Source organism: Epinephelus lanceolatus, chromosome 4, assembly GCF_041903045.1.
Source record: "Epinephelus lanceolatus isolate andai-2023 chromosome 4, ASM4190304v1, whole genome shotgun sequence".
NCBI lineage: Eukaryota > Metazoa > Chordata > Actinopteri > Perciformes > Serranidae > Epinephelus > Epinephelus lanceolatus.
In genome coordinates this window covers 33856426-33868795 of record NC_135737.1, presented here as the reverse complement: position 1 = coordinate 33868795, position 12370 = coordinate 33856426, and positions in this window count along the sequence as shown.

Below are 12370 nucleotides of genomic sequence, written 5' to 3'. Positions count from 1 at the left end.
TTGGATCTCCACAATTGTTGTGGGGACTCTAAAACTTCACCTGAGCCTCCCTCGGTATATGGGTGAGTAGATAATGGCTGAATTTTCATTTTTGGGTGCACTATCCCTTTAAATTAATATTGTAAACATGTGGTTGACTAGTCAATAGGGCTGTCAAAATTGCTCAAAAATGACGTTTGAATATTCCTTCTAAAAATAACTCATAGGTTCGAACCATTCGAACATTTTTTTTCCCGCATTATGTCCACAAGAGGGCAAACTAATACAAGGAAATATACTTGTATATGTATTAATAAAGGAAACATAACTACTTGTAGTTGTTTTTATTTCAACATAAACGTCTTTGAAAACATTTACATGCCTACACATTAAAACACATAAAACAAATATCTATAACATTATGTTATAAACGACCGCGGACCTCTCGCTCGCCCCCCTCTCTGACCCGTCATGCAGTGCGTTCAGTGCAGCAGCCCAGGCCAACGCCAACTCGCAAAGAGGACAGCTGCGGTGGTGTTTTTTTTTCTCCACAATCAAATATCAATTTTCACATTCGAAGGTCCATTTTTTTTTCAAATTCGAAATTAAATTTAGAATATTCGTTGACAGCCCTACTAGTCAACCAATGGCCCTAAATGACGACTACTGGTCGACTAGGAAAATTCTTAGTCGGGGGCAGCCCTAGTTTTTACATGAATGTAAATATATATTCTTTTTGCCTTCATGCACATGTTCAGAAGCCTCTGAGATTGTCCAATATTCAAAATGCAATTAAGTCCAACTACTGGGGTATTGCAGTGGTGTGTGTGTCAACTCGCTGTCAGTGAGAACAAAAACTTCTCAGAGTTGAAGAGATGCTCAACCATACGCATAAGGATACAACTGCTCAGGTACACACTGATAATAATGCAATAAGTTGCACGAAATCCTCTTTGTTACAGAAAAACGTGCTCACACGATAAGCCAAAAGAAAAACAAACAACAACAAAAAAACAAGTGAGAGTTAGTTCCAGCTGAGCATATGGTGGGGTTTGACCTTGGCAGTAGCCCTGAGTGAGTTCATGCATGTCCAGCAGAGGTCTCGACAGCAAAGTGATGTGTCACACCCTTTAGGAAAGTGATGTACTTACATGGTAATAAGAGGTCTGCTGAGGTCATCCACCCTTTCCCCTCAAAAAAAAAAAAAAAAAAAAAAAAATCCCTAAATGTGTTAAAAAAAAAAAATCTAATTTCTTGATGCTGGTTCAGTGTGCTGTTACCATTTTGACTTGTCCTTGGACCTTGTACGGCCCCTCTAAACCTTGCTGTCGGCGTTCCCTGTGGGGCTGCTGTTCCAGAGGCTTTTTTCACAGCAAGCCCTCACTGGTCTCAGTAGAGCCAACCCAATAAAGTTTTATAACATGTGCTCACACACAGTGGTGCACACAGCAGGGAGTGTGGGATTAGTCCTGCTGTATTTGTCCTTTTGTATTGAAACATGGAGTGGTATTACTAAAAGTGACAACCCATAAGATAAATCCTGTCCAAGGGGCAATTATAAAGCATCAAAGCAGTATTTTCTCAACTCAGGCTGCCCATACCCGGCTCAGACACCACACCCATACAAGCTAAAACACACCATGTCCTGTGGTAAACACTACAGCAGAAGTGTCTAGTCAAATTGTTAAAATGTGAAACCAGTTAACACAGACAGAAGCAAATGCCTTAGACCTTTAGAAGAGCTAGAACTGCAGAGCATTTAAATCAAACATAACATTTTCATCCTCTCCACAAAATTGGTACTGTAGCTCCTTCAGAAAACTATAAATAATCAAACTTTCAAAGCAAAAATGTTCTTCCTCTTCTCCTGCATTTACACCCTGCTGTGCATAAAATACATGCTTGGCAACTTGGTTACCAAGTCAGAGCACCCCAGCAGTAAGAGTCCTTGGACACAACATCCAACATTGAATTAACTCAACAGCCTACCTAAAATAAAATAGTCATACCAGCTTGAGCAGGGCCTGGGTTAAAAAGGTTCAGGTCAGACGTTAGAGAAACAAAGCAATAAGAGCAAAAACATGGACTTATTGGAGTACAACAAGAAGAGAAAGCCCAAAAAGATGGAATACTGTCTCTGAGATAGGGATGTCAGTTTCAGTTAATTTTGCTTTCCATAGCTCAACACCCATCAACCTGTAACTAACTGGTTAATTTTTAAGAAAGAAAATGAAATGACATGAAATGCAAGAGGCCGTTCCTTTTAGTCTGGTGCTTGATTGACTCAGTGAGCTTTATCACGGCATTTCAAAGTGCTATCCATTCAGAGCTGGTAAAATTTTAACATTTTGTGTTGTAAATGTGTTTTTATTTCATCTTCTGTTGGTTGTGCTGACAGACAGCGGGCTTGCCACATTAACATGTAGAGATATAGAGCCCACTGCCCACCCTTCAGTCTCCATGGGGTCGGGTGGGAGCTAGAGGCATGGCTCTTTCGCTATTAGTGCTCATAACGTAACGCCTTCCAGATGGCAGGATGGCGTTGCTGTGGAATCATGGCAGCCACCCTCTGGTGGAAGCACCAGTGACTGTGACCAGGGGCGATTCTAGGATCAGAGGTTTAGGGGTGCTGAGCACCCAGAGAGCTGCCCGGCCAGGCAAAATAAATTTTTACTGTTTTGTACATTTTAACTCAATTTCATTCCCACATTTGTGAAAGAAAAGCACAACACTTTTTAGGAAAGTCTGTGACTAAACCATCAAATCTGATCAATCTGATCACAGCAAAAGAGGAATGGATTGGAATCATAAAAGAAACATATCGTAACCCTAATTTCTGGGGGAAGACAACTCATTTTGATTCAGCAGCTCCTCAACATACACATAAACAGTATGTATGTTTCTGGAGTAAACCAGCCCCCTATAGTGTGTACCAAAAACACCAAAAATGGACCTTGGGCTTATTTTTTGGAGTTTTATTTGAAATGCAATGCACAACATGTAACATTAACACATTAACAGTAATTGACTTTTTCAATGTTTGTCTCTGCTTTTTTCCTTCGTCTATATTATATAATACAAATACATAAATAAAAATACACTTCAAAAAAGAAAAGTGCTTGAAATCTACGAAATAATAATAATAATAAATACACACAATAGGAATTATAATGTTAATGGGCATCCAGTCAGTTAGCTAGTCAGTAGCACCTTGGCTTTAATATTAACACATGCACATGACACAACAGCTAGTTTCTGTCATTCCAGTTCAAACAGAGGACAGTGGTACTGACCACCTGTGACGTTTCCTAGCTAGAAAAAACGTCAGCTAACTCCTACCTAACAACATAAACAGTGACCTACGATTAAATGCAGCAAAAATGAGGACTGGTAATGATAATAATGTGTTGGTATTGAGTGGTAGAAGTTAGGAAATGTGCCACATACCCTGGTTTAAGCCAGATACTTACACCACTACTGCATATCACCCACTCTGGAAGGGAGCGCATTGCTCTGTGCAGATAGAGCGCTCAGAGCCCGAGTCGGGGAAAGGTGGGAGGGATGGGGTGGATCAAACCATTTTTGAGGCAAGGGGGGTGCTGCTGTATTTTTGTTGTTAAAATATTATGTTTCAACCAAGTACTGTATGGTTTTGACACTTTTCTAGCTTGTTAAAAAAAGGGCATATAGTAAAAAAAAAATTTTAAAAATCTCTCAAATTTTAGGGGTGCTGGGATTCAATTTAGGGGTGCTTCAGCACCCCCAAAAATGGGCTAGAAACACCTATGACTGTGACTAAGTGGCTTCATTTTTAGCCATAAAACCACTTCATCATTGTTAACTATGCTAGTAGCCGTGTTGACAGTGCTAATGGTGAGGGGCTCATAATTGAGCCATTTACTCAATGAGGGTGACCTGGGGGGAGTGGCACTAGTAGCTAGCTCCCACTAGACCCAGTTAGTGCACGGTGTAATAAACAAAGAGTATTAAAATGAACCTGTGGAGAGACATGCCTAACCCATCAGAAATATTCTTGGAAGTAATTCGATTAACGATTAACCACCGACATCCCTCATCTGAGACACAGGAACAGGAAAATGTACGGCAATGACATCAAGATTAGAGGTGATTGATATTGGATTTTTTGCCAATATCCGATATGCTGATATATAAACACTTATTTGGCCAATAACCAATACTGATATTGATATATCCACCTTTTTCCCCACCTATTCTAGTGATCATCGAGTCTCGTCTGTTGTGGAGTTATCATATTATGCATGCACACTCTTATTGTGATGGCCCACCAGAAGATGGAGACATGAAATACAATGCTTTTCAGTGTGTGTAATATTGATTCATTGTGCAAAGTAAGAAAAATCATGTTGGCTGATTCTGATAGCTCATTTGAAAGCCAATACCTGCGATACTCATGAGGTGCCGATATTATCGTGTATCCCTATTCAAGGTGATGCCAAGACTGGAAAAGTGTAGCCTAAGCAGGTGCCAGATAAAAGGGGCAAAATAACATTCTCACACAGTTAAAAGTACTACAACAAGCAAGTTTCTCTAGAGCTGGATACTCAAGTGTTAGTTCAATGAAAAGAACAAGATCCAAGCATCATCACACAGCCAATCATCAGATATCCAGCTGGCAGGGTAGCCGGCCAAGAGACCAAATGCAAGCTGTTATTATCAAGACTCTGAATCTCCTCACAATGCACTGAGGATTTCATCAAAAATCCAGCAACCAGAGATTCTCTGCCAGCCAAAGAGAGGAGGGACTGGAGCTTAGTCTGTGTCAAGACTGCTGTCCCGCATAAAACACAAAGCATCCATCAGTTAAATGGACCGAGTTTTATTTTGGGACTGTTTCAAAAAACGATGGTCTCCTGAGACCAAAATATCTAAGATGTCAGCACAGTTACGTTTCATGAACCACCACAGAGCCAACATTTACTCAAGGAAGTATCAGGAAATTACAGAGGAATAAAAGGTATTGAAAAACAACATTTCTCAGCTGAAACTATAAGGTAGGTAAATCCCACAGAGCAAGAACCACCTGAAGTTAGTTTTTAAAAGTCAACTTCAAGTATATCTTTCCATCATGCTTCAGAAAACCTCTGCCCTTCCTTGTGAAGATTGTTTATATGGATTTCCACCCCTGCTGCCAAGCTCATACTTAAGAACCACACAACTTTCACACCAAACATAGCCTAAATATTTCATGTATTCATTCTCAATCTGTATTTCAAATCTAGTTTGGCTGTAACAGAGCAACAAACACTGCACAAGCCTTACCTATAGCTCGTCTGGGTCAAGCTGAGAAAACAAGTGAGGGAAAACTAACCCTCAAAGAAACCAGGACAAGCCCAGCCAAACAGTGCACACCAAAATTACACTAATCTGTTTTGACTGTTCATAGTAAATCACACATTACAAGTGTAATGTAACACAATAAAATGCATGTTTGGTTGTATAAATGTTCGTTTTTATATCGTTCTTATGAGGACATCAAGAAGGAAAAGACAAATGAGGGAATGATCTCCCAGTGTGAGTGAGTTATAAAGGTCTTTCTATAATGAAAACATCAACTTTGACACACTTTCTCTCACACACATACACATACAAATAAACAAGGAGCTAGAGATGACAGTGTATGTGTGAGTGAAAACATTTAAATATTTTAGGTCAAGGTGGAATTTAGCATTTTTCAGATGTTTAAAAGCTGAGGCATCTTTGGAGTTTGCTTTTTTCAGTGCACAGTTAAAGCAGCAAAAGAATAACCTTGATGCCACACTTAGAAACACCGATTTGTTGCTATAAATAAATAAATAAACACAGAACTATTCCTCATTATGCATGTTTATTTCTATCTTTATATAAAGCAACACCAGGCCAGATATCTAAACATGCATATTAACTACAGAGTAAACTTAAAAAGACCCACTGAGCATTTTCCTCTTTACCAAAACTAGACCTCAAGTCTGGAGCAGGGGCAGGGCGACCTGCTGTGCCAGACCACACGTGGTCTTTAGATCCTCACCAGTGGCACCCTGTGGCTTTTACATAAAATTTCAGGAAATGAATAACGGTCATTTTTTAACATCTACTCGTACTCGTACTCATACTCGTACTCGTACTCGTACTCGTCGTCCTCCGCTTATCCGGGTCCGGGTCGTGGGGGCAGCAGCCTCAGCAAAGAAACCCAGACAGTCCTCTCCCCAGCCACTTCCGTCAGCTCTTCCGAGAGAACCCCGAGGCGTTCCCAGGCCAGCTGGGCGATGTAATCCCTCCAGCATGTCCTGGGGCGGCCCCGAGGCCTCCTCCCGGTTGGACATGCCCGAAACACCTCCCAAGGAAGGCGTCCGGAAGGCATCCTTACCAGATGCCCGAACCACCTCGACTGGCTCCTCTCGATGTGGAGGAGCAGCGGCTCTACTCCGAGTCCCTCCTGGATGTCCAAGCTCCTCACCCTATCTCTAAGGCTGAGCCCAGCCACCCTGCGGAGGAAACTCATTTCGGCCACTTGTACTCGCAATTTCGTTCTTTCGGTCACTACCCAAAGCTCGTGACCATAGGTGAGGGTTGGAACGTAGATCAACCAGTAAATCGAGAGCATCGCTCTCTGGCTAAGCTCCCTCTTCACCACAACGGACCGGTTAAGTGCCTGCATCACTGCTGACGCCGCCCCAATCCGCCTGTCAATCTCCCGCTCCATCCTACCCTCACTCGTGAACAAGATCCCGAGATAACTTAAACTCCTCCACCTTTTTAACATCTAGACTTTGATTTGTCATTGTTGTAGGCCTAAAGTGATTACTGCATTCTCCAACTGTAAAAACCTGAAGCCTATACATTGAATTAAAACATTTTATAACATTTCATCATCTAAAATGTGCGTCATACGTCTAAGACCTCGTGCCTTTTCCCCAACTTTAGTAGCGATGGCTCGTCTGGAGTCTCTCCAGCCAGGCTAGCTATGGATTCCAAATCCAAACAAGGAAAATTCTCAGGAGGAAAATAGAGGAATTAATGATGTGTGGACAGATTCATTTGCTTTCACCACCAATGCTGCAAAGTGAAAGTACCAAATAATCAAATATCCCACTGCAGAGTAGACACCTTGTAGTAAATCATATTAATGAATGCTCATTTAGACCATTTTGTAATATTAATGGGATAATTTAGACCTAATAGGCTGTTGCCTTTATTTTAATATGTTTTGTGGCTCTAGACAGTTTTATTTCCTTCTTTTTTTTGCCATTAACGGCTCTTTAAATAGTAAAGGCTGCTGACCCCTGGTCTAGGAGGAGATCTTTATAGGCGAGAAGACCTTTTTTATAGCAAGGATAATACCAGGGCTAAAGAGATATTTTTGGACAGAAAAAGCCTTTAAAATTCATCAACATTAATCTTTTCATTTTCATAACCACTATAAAAAAGACACAGAGCAGTCCATCCAGGATTTCCCAGGCTTTGTGACTGTTGCGGCCTAAAATGCCTGATTTCATGGCAGCGTTTCTAAATCATTGTTTGTCAGTAGATGTGGACACAGTGCAAAGTTTTAGGGTTAGGGTATTGCCTTGCATGTTTTTTAGCAGTAATTTTTGTTGGTAAATGTGAGACATTTGTGTCACATGTGTGCATCTTCACAACCAGAAACAAAGGAAGAGAGTTTGGGGATGTTACACAGCTATGATGGGGAAACTCATGGGAAACTACAATGACTGGTCAAATTTGCAGAAAAGTTGCAGTGATTGGAAAAAAAAACAACACAAGGTCATGCAGACTTCAGGGAATGGTTAAATTTGCGTTAATTGTTGCTGTCTGTCTGGCTGAAGGAGTCATTAGGCACAATGGTATTTTGAGCTAAACCAAAGCACCGTTTAATTGATGGAATTATTTATAAGACTAATTAGTCTATAAAACATCAAGAAGTATTATAAAAAAACACCCATCGCTACTTCCAGACTTCCCCAGAGAGCATCTCTGTATCTCTCATTACTGTCATCTCATACAAAAGCAAAACAACAAATAATGCAGCATTAATTTTTGAGGATAAAGTAGTAGCATGAGGCCAAGCAGACACAACTGACAATATCGTCCAACTTGTGTCATCAAGAGCATTTTCTCTGCACTCCAGAAAGCACACCCTGTACGGCCTGTGACATGTAGACGACTTTTGCCAAGTCTCCAAACTGTAAAAGCAGCAACCTGAATTTGTTCATCTCGGATCTTTCACAAGACAGTAATTTTGTGTATGAATGTGAATATGTGTTGTTGTTCGTATCCCTCACTCACCAGTACGTTTCAGCAGACCAACTCACAGGGGAACAGATTCATTTTATGAATGCAGAATATGTACCGAAATTAAATTTGATGTCTAGTCTCTGACCCCGCAAGCAAACACTGAGCTCAGCACAGCAGAGATTGGGGAGCAGCGGTCATAATCAACTTCCCCCTAAAATCACATTAGATACAGAGCGTGATGCCAGCTATTATATGGAATCTTCTAGTCAAGTGGATTGAGATGTTCAAAAAAACTAACCAGGCCATCCAGCTGATATGCAGTAGCAGGCTAAGACACACTTCAGCTATTGAGCATATTAAACTACCCCATGGTCTGGAGCAGACGGTCTCTTCTTATGAAATGTTATGATAAGCACATGACCATCAGTACATGGGTGTGATTTTAAGGTTGGTATTGAGAGTGGCTGAGTATAGCAGCACTGTAACGTTACACCATAAAGGAGCTCGGCAATTTAGATATAATTATGATATGAAGGTCCAGATAGCAAGCTATTACATTAACCTTGTGCTGAGCTGCACATCATGTACTGTATGTTAAAAATGGGAATGTGACGACATGGCCTACAGGTGAGAGAAGCTATGTTGAGTTTCCCATGAAGCCAATATTATCAATAATTCTATGACTGAATGCATTACAATCAGTGTTCATTTCATTGACGAAAACTATGTCGAATTTTCTTTTTAACAACCTTTTTTCCATGACGAAAATGAGACGATGACGAGCTAAAAATAGATCTTAAAAATAAAAACTAAGGTGAAATCTAGGTTTCATTTTCATCGATGAGACGAGACATGACAAAAATGTTTGTGGTGGACTATCTGACATTGGGTCCATCCCAAGTCTCTTATTTTTATAGTGCTACTGCTAGCTCCCTGCTTGAACCGGAAGTCATTCAAGGTTCGCCATCTTCTAGGCCGTCCCAAGTCTCTTATTTGTGCAGCGAGGAGCTAGCGCTAGGAGCTAGCAGCAAGCTTTAAGCAGCTACGAGCTAGGATGGTCGAGAGCTTCCTATCCGGAAGAGTTTTTCAGCTGAACGCCATGACGTATAAATACCCGCCCTCTACATCTGGCACAGGAATGCCTCCTCCTCCTGCTGGAGCGCATCCCAGGTGGACAGGGCACAGAGCATAAACTGTCTTTTCTCTCTTTCCATTTTCTTTCTCTCATTTGTTGTGGATATAACTTTGATCAAACATTGTCTGACCCTGACACCCTGCCAAGAACGATTGTGATTGGTTGAAAGAAATAAAAAAAGCCGGGTTTTTTTTTTTTTCTCCAATCTTAAAGTGAGAGTCGGCACAGCCAGACCTTTCTTTTCTTGAGAAAGGTCTGGTGAGCGAGACTACTCTGACAGAGACAGAAGTTTAGTTTTAATCACCAACTCTGAGACATGAGTTTAAACCTCCAGACTAACATGTTATCAAGGAAGAATTCAGGCTTAATTTAAATTATTTTTCAGCTTCTTAACATTAAGATCAATAAGTTATTTATGGTGTCAAAGTTTCTGAGAGCATAAACAGAGGGATGTTGAGTTTTCCAAATGACGATCAGTAAATGTGTGCTCGGAAATCACCCTTTAAACATGTTAAAAACTCCTGTAGAAATGACTACTTTCTATGTGAAGAAATTATTTGTATTTGTAGAAATAAAAAGGTCTAACATCGAAATTTTTAAACAACCTGTCACTTTGATTCTAATTTCTGATACAGAAACATACAACTAAGAGTAATGACTAAAATGTCAAGGGCCGTTTCATAGTCGACACACACAATGCGAGCAAGTGACGCAAGCAACGCACTTCCTTTCATAGTCAACACATTAAACGCAAGTGACGCGGGCGACACTTGAAATGCAATACATCGCTCGCGCAATAGGGGGTAGCAGAGTCAGCCGGTACATTCCGGCTAGCTAGTACTGCTGTAGCTAGCTAGCACTGCTATTTTATTAGAGTACAGGGCACTAGAACTGCCATATAAATGGGGCTGTGCCCGTACGAGTTCGCAAAGTTATTCCTCCTCCTTGCCCGCCATATTTCATACCTGCTTCTTATGTGAATAACAAAAAGTGGTTAATTTCAAGTATCTCGCTTGCATTATCACCCCAGCTAGCAAGGCATGGTATTACACGCGCCGCTGCTTCATGTACCAAAAAAATGGACAACATATTTTGAGACACAAGCACGCATCATGGCAGCCAATGCGTCTCGATGCGTCCCAATGCGTTCGCGTTTGCGTGCCTTTGCGTCGACTATGAACCGGCCCTAAAACTATGAAGAATAAAAATGCCTAAAATGTGACTAAAACTAAGCATTTTCATCTCAAGACTAAGACTAAATCTAAAATAGCTGGCAAAATTAACACTGATTACAATACTCATGTTTCCATTGTATAAAGCCAAGAACATTAACTTTAAAAATAAAAATACTAGAGACCTGTTTGCAAGGAGGCAACAACCTAAAACTAAAGTCAGTAATGCTCAAACAAGACAACTCACACTTCACCACAACATAAGTCAACAGCATGGCAGCATCACACTGCACATGCCACACAACAAACAGGCAACTTAGCTTAGCCAATATCCAAATAGCACACAGCAGCAGATAGCAGCAGCCTACAGATGCCAACAGACTGTCCACAAGCAAACCCATTAGCAGCCACACAGCCTGTGCTGATGTTTACCTGCTGGGCTACTTCACTAACACAGGAGCAGCAGATACTTACTGGGCTCAAATGCAGCAGTGGTGGTCCTCAGCATCTCATGGGTGAATAAATTCTCCGAGGAAAAGTAACCAAGGCCCCTGAAGTCAAGTGCCAGCAGAAAACTCCAAGCAATTATTTCTCCCACAAAACCTCCTGGAGAGCAACATAATTGTGTTGGAAGCAGGACAGCAGCAGCAGCTGTGGCAGGACGAGCCGGAGGGGCGGGTACTGACAGTTTAAACAGGCCGCCTCATCAGCGCAAGGTGCGCTTAGAAAGTGACGCCAGAGCTGCGGTTCTCAATCTGTGGGGCAGGGACCCCAGGAGGGACAGATAGCTACTAGCCTGGCGTCACCAGGATCTTCTATTCACTCTGAATTTTGTCTGGATTCTGGTTCCGGTCTAGAGAGCGGATGCCGAATTCACCAAATTCATTAAATTAAAAGTGTTCACCAAAGTAAAACTTTAAATTCTGGCGCACCATCGATTTGGGGTGATGAGGAGTGTAAGAAAATCGATTAACTTAATGGCTTGGGGCTTTTAGTGTAAATTATATTTTTTAAATTAAAAAGTTTCACCGCATTTTTATTAGCTTGATGCTTTTATTTTGACGGAAAGGCGCATCCATCGAATTCCGGATCCTGTCTCACTCTCCCTGGTTCCGGTTCCTTACCAAAATGGCCACTAACAGCCCCAGACTAGATAACTACTGTTGGTGGACCATGGATGACCACAGGAAAAATATGGAGTGAAACACAGTTCAGTGAGTTCAACGAGTTTGCTCATGTTATCATGCTCACCTTTATTTCACTAAATTCAGCATCAATCCTTTTTAAGTAGTTGCTTTCCCAGTTATTGTTAATTTAATAAAAATTGTAGAGAAGGACGCATGAACTGTTTTTTGGCTTCTGACAGAAAATAGTTGAGAATAACTGTATTTTGTGGCAGTGTCTGCCTGACACCTGAGCTCAGTTCATGACAAAAAGGCACTGTGGATGTCTGAAATTAATTAATGTGAAATTCAAGTTTTTAAAAATTAATGCAAATATTGTAGGGTCCAGTGCACTAAAGATCCAGTGTGTAGGATTTAAGTGGGATTTACACTTCTGCTTCAGCTCTATGCAGAGCCTATGTCGTAGCCTATGCATGTAGCCTACACTGTTGTGAGCATTTAAACTTGCGTATGGTGTGTCTGTGTCACTTTGCAGTTACACCTCCAGAACACTAGTCGGTGGCAGGGTTTCTGTAAATTGCTGTTAAGTTTAGGTGATTCAAAACATACCCAAATGCTCCTTAAACATGGCTTGATAGAGACAATGTCAATCACAAGTACAAAAATTGGCTTCAGCATTCACAGAAAAAAACACACATTGTATAAAT